The sequence below is a fragment of the Phocoena sinus genome, chromosome 12 (genome assembly GCF_008692025.1).
Source record: "Phocoena sinus isolate mPhoSin1 chromosome 12, mPhoSin1.pri, whole genome shotgun sequence".
NCBI lineage: Eukaryota > Metazoa > Chordata > Mammalia > Artiodactyla > Phocoenidae > Phocoena > Phocoena sinus.
The window spans coordinates 69,658,259-69,671,561 of record NC_045774.1 but is presented as its reverse complement, the minus strand read 5'-3'; positions in this window follow the sequence as shown (position 1 = coordinate 69,671,561).

Here is a 13,303-nt window from a genome sequence, read left to right as displayed (position 1 = left end):
CTGTGGGAACCATAGGTTTGTTTTCTATGTCTCTGAGTCTGTTTCTGCACAATACTGTAAAGCAACCATACTTCAATTTTTAAAAAATGATTACCACAGTGAATTTAGTTAACATCAAAAAAGAGAGAGAAATTAGACATAAATCATATCCTTAAATTGCTAACACTCTGGTCACTATAAATAGAAGTATTGGGACTCTCCCTCAACATTCTTTTTGACTCGTCATGAGATAACGAAAACGGAACTCGGATTTCCTAACCTCCACTCGACTCTTTAATGTTGTGTAGCTCTGTTTCTTGTAGTCTGTCCCGTGTTCCATCTAAATCAGATTTATCAGGCTGTTTGTTTAAAGACAGATTCTTGGGTCCCACTGGATCAAAATCACTGTCAGCTGAGCTGAGAAATTTGCATTTTACATACCAAAGCTTACAAACCAGGACTGTGCAGCATTGTTTAGTAAGCCAGCAATGTAGTTAAGGAAGCAATATGGTGTGGTGTCATCTTCAGCTGCCCCTGCAGCACAACTAAATTGAAAATGGTAAAGTCATTTGTTCAGCTCTGTGAGCCTCTACTTCCCACAAACAGCTGGAACCCCCAGCACCAGGAATCTGAGATAAAGATAGCCCAAGGCACCGAACAGCTATCCCGTGGTCACAGACACAAATGCAGGTAGCAGTTTCTCGGTTGAGATAAGGTTTTTAATCAGCAGCAGCAGGTAAGATGACTGACAGCCTGAAAGAACAACCTGAGACGTGATGTCTAACACACGCGGCGGCAGCTAACTCACCCCAGAAGTGATGGACAAGAAGCAGGCCGACTTGACACAGGCAAATCCACCAAGAATATTCTCTACTATTTCGGTCAAAGCAGCGTGGCCTAATCAGTAACGCAAACATCCTGTTTCCCAGGCTAACAACCTCTGTCCCTGGAACCCTCAGAGGGTTAGAGATAAAGAAACTGCTGCTCCAATTATGCATAATCTTCCTCTAGTCTGAAATGTCAACAGAGAAGGCAAATAACGCTGCAGAGAAAAGGAGGAAAATCTCACAGGGGAAAAGTAATTTGTTTAACGTTTTCCCATTTCCTTTTGTTTTGCACATGTCTCCTCCCACATCCATTTCAGAAAGCTTTCAGTTATGGGCTCTCAATGAAAGGAGAAATCGGTTTTGTGCAAAAATCAAAAAAGAAGCAATTGTATTGATAGAGTGGTTTGGTTAGATTTATAGTGCAGTAGGAGAGAGAAAAATGAAGCCCAAACGATTTCCTACCCTAATTTTGCAGAAATCTTAGGAGACATTAGATGTGATATGGGTTTGCCCAAAGCATCTCTATCCTAAAGGGCTTGGCTATTTTGCTGTAAGAGGTAAGGGTGCTACATTCAGAAAACTGTATTTTCCCTCTGTGTCTGTATAAATGGCCATGTGCAGCTTTAGAGACGGTGAAGAAATTGGTGGGAGGGAATCACAGCCGCTTTTATTAAGGAAAAAGGATTTCCTTTGCACGATGCTTTCAGTGTGGCTCAGAGGAGCCCCAGGAATCCTTCAAGAAGGAGAAGCCAGCAGTGCCGGCTGTCCTGGTCCAAAATCTTGGCTGCAGTTCAACGGCAAGTATGTTTAAGGGGCAAGAGGGAGACCTTGTCACAAACATTATCCTGATGCCCTCTCACCACATACCCAGCCATTCCCCACCCCCGACCTCTAGCTGAACTGGAGGGTGGAAGGATTCTGTCTCAGCTCAGCGTCTAAATACTGCCTAAGCCTCACCTGGGCCGATTGAGTCCCAGTCGCTGTGCAGATGGTGGGAGACTGCCCCTCACCACCGATCCTAACTCTCCAGCCTGGAGAGGCAGCATGAATCAGCCACTACCCACCAGCCCTTCCCCACACCCACCTATTTCCTATACTCACACCTCCAGGAAAAATGTACTGTCTGGGATTCAGGGGCCAAAGGGGAATAGGGTGTCAGGGCTCCCCCCAGTTCATTTCTCTCTATGCCTGAGCAGATTCCATAGGGAGTTGTTTTAACTTGCATCACTCTGTAAAACACTAAAGCTGGGTTTCAGGGGGAAAAAAAGGAGAAAGATAAAGAAGAGGAAGAGTGGGATATAAAGAATTTGTATATACCTGAAAATTGCCAGATGAACAGACCACCATAAAATATTGCATGACGGTAGAGATGGCGGAAATCAGCACAGAGGGTGATGTCTGAAGTTCAGAGAACTGAGACAACACAATCGTTATTGAGTATGTGGCCCCCTCTCCCTACCCCCCAAATACTGTATTTTTTTTTTTTTTAGTTAATTTTATTTGGAAAATTATCTATATCCTTTGAGATAGAGACATTCTGGATGGGGTCCCAGAAATAGGGTTGGAAGCTCTGGTCTCGGCACAAAGCATTCAAAACTCATCCTCTCTCATAGTTTCACTTGAAATCTGTTCCAGAACTGACCTCTCCCCTGACCTTCACACCAGTGTCTTGGTTCAGTGCACTAATTATCTGTGTAACCAATTACCCCAAACTTTGCAGCTTGAAACAACAAACATTTCTTACCTCACAGAGTTTCTGAGGGTCAGAAATCTGCAAACATCTTAGTTGGGTGGATCTGAATCGAGATCTCTCCTGAGATTGCAGCCAAGCTCTCAGATGGGGCAGCAGTCATCTCAAAGCTCAATTAGGGCAGAGAACCCATTTCCAAACTCACTCACCTGGTTGCTGCCAAGCCTCGATTCCTCACTATCTTTTGTTCAGACAGGATAGTTATCACGGGGGCCTCTCCATAGGACTGCTAACAGCATAACAACATGATAGGGGGTGGGAATGAGGGGAAGCGGGAGGGAGAGGAGGCACCCAAAACATCCACTGGAACCCTTATTCATTATTAGTGGGAATACCAATGGTATTATCACTTTAGAAAACAGTTTGTTGGTTTCTTGTAACATTAAATATATATTTATGTTGCGATCCAGCAATCTCTCTCTGAGGTATTTATCCAAGAGAAGTTAAAACTTATGTCCATGCAAAGACCTGCAGGTGAAAGTTTATAATACCTTTAAGCATAATAGCCAAAAGCTAAAAATATCAATAATTCAATTGTTCTTCAAAGTATGATACCTCCATACATAGGAATGCTATTCAGCAATAAAAGGAAACAAACTGGGCTTCCCTGGTGGCGCAGTGGTTGAGAATCCACCTGCCAGTGCAGGGGACACGGTTCGATCCCTGGTCCAGGTAGATCCCACATGCTGCAGAACAACTAAGCCCGTGCGCCACAACTACTGAGCCTGTGATCTAGAGCTCATGAGCTACAACTACTGAGCCTGCATGATGCAGCTACTGAAGCCCATGTGCCTAGAGCCCGTGCTCCACAGCAAGAGAAGCCACCACAGTAAGAAGCCACACACCGCAACGAAGAGCAGCCCCGGCTCGCCACAACTAGAGAAAGCCCACGTGCAGCAATGAGGACCCAACACAGCGAAAAATAAATAAATAAAATAAATTAATTTTAAAAACAAAGGAAACAAACTACTGATACCTGCAACACAGGAGTGAATCTCAAAAATCATCATGCTAAGTAAGGAAGTCAGGCACCGAAGGCTATACACGATATGATTCCATCTGTATCATTCTGGAAAAGCAAAACTATAGGGACAGAGATCGGATAAGAGTTTTGGAAATGGGGTGAGGGGTTTGACTCCAAAGAGACACAGAGAAAATTCTCTGAGTGTAGTGGTGGTTACATGACTGTATACTTTTGTTGATACTTATACCATACAACTGGAAAGGAAGGATTTTTACTGTATGTCAGTTATACATCACTAAACCTGACTTTAAAAAATAATAAAAATAGGGACTTCCCTGGCCGTCCAATGGTTGAGACTCTGCGCTTCCACTGCAGGGGGCACGGGTTCAATCCTTGGTCAGGGAACTAAGATCCCACAAGCCACAGGGTGTGGCCAAAAATAAGTAAATAAATAAGGTGGGAAGGGCAAGGGTAGATGCATGGAAGTATGACAGCATGGTGCACACAAGAAGGAGACAGTTCACTATTACAAGGGCATAACATTCAAAGCAAGGAGTGCAAGTAACAGAGTCCTGAGCTTTCCCTTATGTGTCCAGCTTTCACCTCAGACTCAATATATCCAACACCAAAGCCCCCATCCCTCTGTCCTGGAAAAGTACCATCTTGCCTGTTGAGGATGTCATTATCCTAGTCACTGAAACTCCAAAAAACTCTCAACTTCTCCCTTTACCTGTCCTATCAAATCCATGCTACTCTCTTGCAATGCCGTGGTTTTTGTGCTTTTGGTGGTGGCAGCAGTGGTACAATGATGACAGTCAGGGTTTTCCACTTCTCTCATGTACCATTTTTTTCTTACCCCACTGCTCTCATAATAGTTCAGGCCTCTATTTCTTCTCACCAGGACTGGAACATGGCGGCCCACGAACGAGTCTTTGTGCATCTGGTCACCCACCTTTTTGCCAGATGAGTCTTCTGAAAATACCAACCTCATCCCACCACGTCCTAATCAAAAGTCAATTCAAGGTCCTTGTCAATGAAAAGACTCTCTCCCCTTGATCCTAATTTACTTTTCAAGTTTATTCCTCAATCCACCCAGGTCTCAACAACCTGCTTCAGAGCCAGCCAACTTGAGTTCATTTCCACCTGTGTGCATTTTTGTCAGGACAGATCTTACAGTTCTGACTGAGTTGCCCTCTCCTGCCCTCTCCATATATTTAAGTCCTCCTCTTTCCCCATGACTCAGCACAAGTCCTATCTCCCCACTCTCCCCTCTCACTCTCTGCAGGATGCTTCAAGTCACGCTTGCTTCCTTTTCTGAACTCTGCAACAATGATTGTTCCCACCTATCAGGAGGTTTAGTGGTTTTATTGATAATGGTATTTCTACAGCCCTTGGAAGATTTCAAAGCACCTTCCTTTTCATCAACCAGTTTGAGGTCTTCTCAACAAATCTGGGAGATTATTCTTATTTCAAAGGTAAAAAATCTGAGGCTTTATAATGCATGGTGATTTGCCTTAAGGTCACACAGCTAAGAAGATTTTCAATACATTTTTTATATAATTTTATTTATTTATTTTTGGCTGCGTTGGGTCTTTGTTGCTGTGTGCAGGCTTTCTCTAGTTGCGGTGAGCAAGGGCTACTCTTCTTTGCAGTGTGCAGGCTTCTCATTGCGGTGGCTTCTCTTGTTGTGGAGCACAGGCTCTAGGCACTCGGGCTTCAGTAGCTGTGGTGCGCGGGCTTCAGTAGTTGTGGCTTGAGGGCTCTAGAGTGCAGGCTCAGTAGTTGTGGTGCACGGGATTAGTTGCTCCATGGCATGTGGGATCTTCCTGGACCAGGTCTCGAACCCGTGTCCCCTGTATTGGCAGGTGGATTCTTAACCACTGTGCCATCAGGGAAGCCCCTCAATACATTTTTTTAAAGGAACAAATGAAGACAGAGCCAGGAAATTGACGTAGCAAATCAATTAGAAGAGGCAAGACTGTTTTTAATGGAGAAGAAAGTATTTAAGGTCAGAAAAAGACTATGTCGAGTCAGAATTCGACCATGATTATATTCATACAGACCACACTGACTGTTTGGCTTTTGTGAGACTGGTAAGATGCAGTAAAGGGCAGAACTTAATCTAAACAGTTCAACAGATGAATTTTTAATAAGCTTAAAACTGGAAAACAGTACCCTCAGCAAGCATGTATTTCTGCTTTTGTGACTGTTGGAGCTGGCTGTGTGGGAGGGTTAACTGCTGTGTAAAATGTGGAATTAAAATTAAAAAGCTCTGATGTATATTTTTAGAGAACAGAAACAATTAAAATAAAATGTAACTCCAAATTCAGTTAGTAGAGCTGGCATTTAAATTGTTTAATTAGCAAAATTCTATATGATTAAAGCAGTCACTTGAAAATGTCTTTCAAAGTAAAGCATTTTAATATGCTCCAGTTCTTAGATGATTGACATCACTTGATCTTTGTGTTCCCCTCTGGAATTGACTTGTTCTGCAGTTTGAATTAAGAAGGTCCTGGACTAATGTTTTACAAAGGAGCTTATCAGAATGAAAGCATAAAGTGAATCTTATTTGACAATAAAATATCCTGCTCCTTGAAATACTGTTAGCATCTTCAGTGTAGAAAGGAGTGTAGTATAGATTCCTCAATCTCTTTCTTCATATTGAAGGCTTGGACCTTTATCTCACATTCCATCTGAGTTACTGGGTGGGTGACTACCCTTAAGGGTGTTGATGAATCAGAGAATTCTTGAGGTTGTGCTCCTGACCTAAAACATTATTTAAACAAAGGACACATTTTTTAAAACCCGGTATGAACAACCATATGGTCTTTGAGAAAGGATATCTAGTTCATTCCATATTTTTTTACCTAGAGCTACCCCAAAACCATGACCAGCTGATAAGAATCCAGTTTTTTAAACTTCCCAGGGCAGAAATTAGCTAGATATTCACCAAATACATTTCCTCATCCTATGCACCCAGATAAACTACACTTCCCAACCCCCTTGCACTTAGAAGGGACGTATGATCAGTTCTTGTAAATGAAATGTGAGAAGGGATGTGCCTCTGCCCCATCAAGGCAGTTAAGAGGGATGCACCTTCTCTGTGTGCTCTCTCTTTTCCCTTGTGTGCTACCTGGATGATGCCAGGATGCCTCTGAGATGACATGGTGAAGATGGTAGAGCCACAGCATGGAAGGAGCTTGATCCTTAACCAGCTGTGTGCAGAAGACCCACTTCCTGCCACTAACTGCATTGATCTTCGAGGTGAGCAAGAAATAAATTGTCATTATGATAAGGCAGCAGGGTTTGGGAGATTGTTTATTAGACCACTGGGTGTTGGCCTACCTGCTAACTCTCCACTCCCCTCAAAAGAAATTTCTACCACTGTAATCCACCATGTAATGTCTAAACAATGTTACTTCATGTCCTTTTTTTCTAGTTGACTGCTAGAAGCCAGTGGATCTTAACCTTAGAGACAAGGACTTTTTAGAATATGATAAAAATTCAAAACACCTACCCTTAGGAAAATAAACAAATGCACTCATGCTCAAAACTTTGCCTAGGACTTCCTTGATGGTGCAGTGGTTAAGAATCCACCTGCCAATGCAGAGGACACGGGGTCGAGCCCTGGTCTGGGAAGATCCCACGTGCCGCGGAGCAACTAAGCCCGTGCGCCACAACTACTGAGCCTGCGCTCTAGAGCCCATGAGCCACAATTACTGAGCCCACGTGCCACAACTCCTGAAGCCCGTCACGCCTAGAGCCTGTGCTCTGCAACAAGAGAAGCCACCACAATGAGAAGCCCACACACCGGAACGAAGAGTAGCCCACGCTTGCTGCAACTAGAGAAAGCCCGGCAGCAGCAAAGACCCAACGCAGCCAAAAATAAATTAATTTATTTAAAAAAAATAAAACTTTGCCTAAAACTTCAAGATGTTTTCAGAATAGTCCCAAGCTCATAAACAGACCCCAGGCAAAGATCCCTGCTATTAGCAATTAGTGTATTAGGAATGTAGAGGAGCCTTCAGTAAGTATTAATTATTTTCAATCTTTCCAGTTTTACTTCTCACCCCCTTCATATACAGCTGCACAGTCATATTCATGTCTTTGATCTTTGGATTTTAAAAATGTAAAAAATCTAGCTCTCCAACACTGATTTTTCTCTCCCAGAACAAAGATGTCAGTGTAACAGTCTCAGTGCCAGACATCAATTCTGTGACCAGGCCTTTTGATTGCAGTCTCTGCGTCCGAACCATCAGCGATGTGACGGTTAATATTCTATGCCAGGCACTGTGCAATTGCTTTTGGAAACAGAACCTTAACTCCCTGGCATGAGCCTTGAGAGCTTTTCAGTTTTGCCCTGTCAAGCTCTCTAACCTCATTTCTCATCAGTACCCCACATAAACTCTTTGTTCTTTTTTTTTTTTTGGCTGCGTTGGGTCTTCATTGCTGCTCGCGGGCTTTCTCTACTTGCGGCTAGCGGGGGCTACTCTTCGTTGCGGTGCGCAGGCTTCTCACTGCGGTGGCTTCTCTTGTTGCAGAGCCCAGGCTCTAGGCATGGGGGCTTCAGTAGTTGTGGCACACGGGCTTAGTAGTTGTGTCTCGCGGGCTCTAGAGCACAGGCTCCGTAATTGTGGCGCACGGACTTAGTTGCTCTGCGGCATGTGGGATCTTCCCTGACCAGGGCTCAAACCTGTGTCCGCTGCATTGTCAGGCAGATTTTTAACCACTGTGCCACCCGGGGAAGTCCAAACTCCTTGTTCTTATAATATCACACTGCTTATGATGCACGGAATCTACCACACTCTTTCGTGCCTCTGTGACTTTGCCTGGAATGTCCTCTCCCTTGACTGTCCAAAATCTCCTATTATCTTCTAGAGTTCAGCCCAAACATCAACTTTCTGGTAACCATCCCTGGCCTGCACACTCCTGAGTGAAGTGTCCCCAGGAGTGCTCCCATGGTACTCATCACATGCAGTGAAGTTTGCTGCTCTGCCTCCCATGGGACTCCTTGAGAGTAAAGACTGTCTTTTACTGCATGCCCTTTTTTTATGACTTATTTTTTATTGAAGCATAGTTAATTTAAAATGTTGTTAGTTTCAAGCGTGCAGCAATGTGATTCAGTTATATACACCTGGCAAAAGCACACCTGAGCCTCAGCCCTCTGTTTCCACATTAGTCTCTCTTCCAGGGGACTCCATTCTTTTTCCTTTATTCTCCATTCTTTTTCCAACCTATTTTGTACCTCAAGGAATATGACTGCTGTTGGGTCCTAAACCTCGTATGTCAGAGCTTCCATTACCATGGGTGATTTTTCTCAAGTTCTGGGGCAAAAAACAATCCAGAAGGATGCTGGCCTGGCTTAGGTCAGATTCTTACTCCTGTATCAATTGTGGTGGGCTATGTAATGGATTTCTCAAAGATGCCGACATCCTGATTCCCAGAATCTGCTTTACATGGCAAAGGGAATCTTACAGATGGGACTAAATTAAGGATCTTGAAAGAAAGAGATTATCTTGGATTATGTGCTTGAAGGCAATATAATCACAAGGGTCCTTATAACAGGGAAGCAAGGGGATCAGAGAGACACAAAGAAAGAGAGAGAGAGAGACAAAGGCAGAAGCAGAGGTCGTAGAGGAGAGAAGATGCTATACTGCGGCTTTGAAGATGAAGGAAGGGGCCTCAAGTCAAGAAACGTAGGCAGCCTCTGGAAGCCAGAAAAGGCAAGGAATTGCACTTTCCCCTTGAACCTCAAGAAGGAATGCAGGCTTGCTGGCACCAGTGTTATCCCAGTGGAACGATTTTGGACTTCTGACCTCCAGAACTGTACGATAATACATCTGGTTGGTTTTAAGCCAATGAGTTTGTGGTACAACCTTATAGCAGCAACAGGAAACTAATATGCCAATCAAATATGGCCAGGGAACTGGCTGAGATTTGTCCAGCTTGAGTCACAGCCTGCCTCACATTGATTTCCTATGACCAATACCAGCCATTTATAGTATCTATGTTCTAGGTTACATTAGAGAGCCAACAGATGTGGAATTGTTATTTTTATTTGTTTAAGCTATGCAACTCTCTTGAGTATCCTCAACATCTAAGATTTCTTTAGTGTAATATGACCAGTTGGTAAATTAAAGGTAAGGATTCTAATATGTTGACTTGCTGAATAATTTTAATATATACATTCTAAAAAGAACTAAATTTTATAACAGATTATATAATGATATAACATTATAAGATTTAATTCTCTATTCAATCACTACCATTGAATGTCTCCCATGTGCCAGACACTGTCCACCCAAGTGTTGGTGATCATAAACAAAAATTTATATGTGAACAAAAGACAAATGATCTCTGCTTTCACAGTGTGTATTTTTGAATAGGGGAGATAAATACTAAATAAACACAAATAAATATGTAACTACAAATCATAATGATGTTCTGGAGGCAAAGAGGAGACAAAATATGAAATAAAATTTAGCTGGGAAACAAGTCGGAGAACTTTTAGAGTTTTTGTCTCTTCAGATTTCAAGGTAAAATAATCCATCAGAAATAAAAGTAAATTAGCTGCGCTGACCTCTTTCAACCTTAGGTAAATGTAACATATTTCCTGAACAAAGGCCCACTCTGAATTTTGGACATATAGCTCCTCCTTTATGTTCTTCTATCTTTTATTTATTCTAATTAGCCCATTAAGGATTGGTGGTGACTTCTTGTGGAGGCTTTCCTTGAGCTTTCGGGTGAGCCAGTCATTAAAATAGAAATATATGTACCTAAAAGGAAACATTCTCTTTAAATGTATTTAAGCACATGTGTGTGCTGAAAGGTAGCAAGTAAGATAAATCTAGAAAAAGCTTTGGCTGTATTTCTACCGTGGATATAGTTACAGAAGATAACCTGTTTATTTCTTCCCCTTTCTCTCAAATTGAATATCTGGGCTAAAGTTTGTATTTTTTGTTTTGTTTTTTTTTTTTTTTTTTGCGGTACACGGGCCTCTCGCTGTTGTGGCCTCTCCCGTTGCGGAGCACAGGCTCCGGACGCGCAGGCTCAGCGGCCATGGCTCACGGGCCCAGCCGCTCCGCGGCATGTGGGATCGTCCCGGACCGGGGCACAAACCCGTGTCCCCTGCATCGGCAGGCGGACTCTCAACCACTGCGCCACCAGGGAAGCCCTAAAGTTATTATTTTTATCTTTTTAAAATTCCTTTCCATAGTTTACCAAGAAGCTGTTTACACTTGGGATTGGATGGTAAAAATTAAGGCTGTGGAGAGGGTAAAGGAATCAGGAATCTTCCTGATTTTATGGGTGGATTCTTGCTATACAATGACTTCTAAAATTCAGCACTGCTGTTTCAAAGGTAAGCTTGTCCCCCTCACCTGCTAGCAGCGGATTGCTGACCACAGACTCACTGCTGCCTCTCAGCAAACGGGCTCTCTCCCAGCAAGGAGTTTGATAAAGATTGCAGAAGTCAAAAAAGCCACAATTAATAAGACATCTGAAAGAAGTTGGAAGACGCTATTGGTTCCTTATTCCTTACAAATGGTTTAATCTCCTTAGTCTTTCTTAAAAGAGGGGAAAGAAGTCACACACACATACATACTCACATACGCACAGACACACATATACAATCTGGGATTACAATGGGATCTGAGTTTAAGCATCAAATCAGATCTTATCATGAGGGCAATTTCTGGGGCCAAGTGACTCAAGGTATGAATTTGTGAATTAAGTTGTAGAATCTCAGATTTTGGTTGATGAAACCATCATCCTTATTATCACAGTTATGAGTGATTTCTGAGGGTCAGAATCCAGACTATGTAGTTAATATACATCATATTACCATAATTATTTCTCACAATGACTCTGAAAGATAGAAACCTTTATTCCCATTTTACAAATGAGTGAAAAGACACTTAGAAAACTAGGAAGAGTAGAGCCAACATTTAAACCCAAACTAAACTTTCCACATCCCGGGATGCTCTCTAACTGCATATCAGTATTGTTTTCATTGTTCGTTGACTTTTAAATCTCAACCTAAATAAATAATAGTACACAATTTTCTGACTTTGGAATTGTTAAGCCTTAAGCATTGTTTTGAATGCATCCAAATTGTTTGCCTTCATTAACTCTACACATATAAATCTGTCAGTTTAGATCCCAACGATAGTTTAATCTCATTTTCCAAAGAGCAATTCTTTAACCTACTAATTTACTACATCTTTCATCCAGTGTTTATGCCAGTTCTGTGTTTTTTAAACTAACGCTGGCTTTCTCAAACCAACATTCACTGTGACGAGAAGGCATTCTTTAGAGAAAGCCACTTCCCTATCAACATTATTAAACTCTTTTATCTTGTGGAGAAATCTATCACAAAAATGCAATAGTTGAGATATACTGGTTTTATTGTTGTAACAAATTAATCCTGAATTCTCGGTGGCTTAACATAACGAAGACTTATTTCTTGCTCATCCTACATGTCTATCACAGGTCAGCAAGAGTCTCTGTTCCATTCAAGGACCCAGGCTGACCAAGACCCCACCAACTTGTAGGTGCTCCATATGGAGCACATAACTTCCTCAATTAGGAAAGAAGAAAGGCTGGAAAATTATACATAGGCTGTTTATTGCTTCAGTCTGAAGATCACTTTTGCTCCCATTTCATTGGCCAAAACTAGTCACATGGGCTCACATACTATAAAGAGGCTGAGAAATGGAGGAAAGCAGATGGAACATTTGGTGATCATTACTGTTTCTCCCACGAATAATATAATAATTTTCTTGTCTTTTATTCATCTTTCTTGTCCTTTGAGAACAGCATAAATTATTGGTCAAGCTGCATGAACTCAAATAGAAATCCTTTTTAAATTGTACTGTTTTGTCTTTTATGCTCATTTATAATCTGTATCTATTTGAACTAGTTTAAGAATTACAGTAAGGAAAAAAAAGAGTGGTTTCTTGGTGTGCCAGCTAACAATTTCCATTGAGGCAAAATAGGCCTCTGCAATGCCCCTCCCCCTTTTCTATTTTTACCCTTGTTAATTTGACAGCACTTTTCCATGATCTGGATGCATAACCCCACTACAAAGAAAGATAAACATTCCGTTATGTATAGATGACATGTCTATTCAAACACTCCAAGACTGGCTTTAAGATAGAATCAACCTTCGTATCACATGACTTCCCCCAAAAAGCCTAGAGACCAAGTATTCTAGAATTAAAGTCATTATTTTTGCTCAGTATCACCCAACATTAAATGAGTTCATAATTTAAAACTCCGTAAGTCCATTTATCAATATTTTACAACCAGTTTAACTTAATATGTCCACCAGGAAATTATATTCCTTAAAGGTATACATTTTCTGGGTCCTTTACTGAAATAGCTTTATGGCCTGGGTCAGTGTTTACTTATAGCTGCTCTAAAGTTTTTCCAGAAAGAAACGATTTTGTACGTGATCAGGGTAACGAAATTTGACCTCTGAGAGCTCATTTGTCTGTGTTTTTGAGCTCACCAAATATTACTTTTTGAAAAGAATATTGCCCTGCCTAAAGATGCCACCATAGCCATCTCTGTGCAGAGGTGAGGTGACTACTTTATGAGATCCCTAAATTGTGATCCCAGCCAGTTTGGTGTTAAAAGCCAAGGCCTGTGGCTCTACACACTGAATAAGTGCTGCTTTCCAGACACATGTCAGGGACGATCGCCCCAAACCTACTACCGGTCCATCCCTATCAAAACTCCCAGAGAGAAAAGCAATATTTGTTAACAATTGCTCAAAGAGTG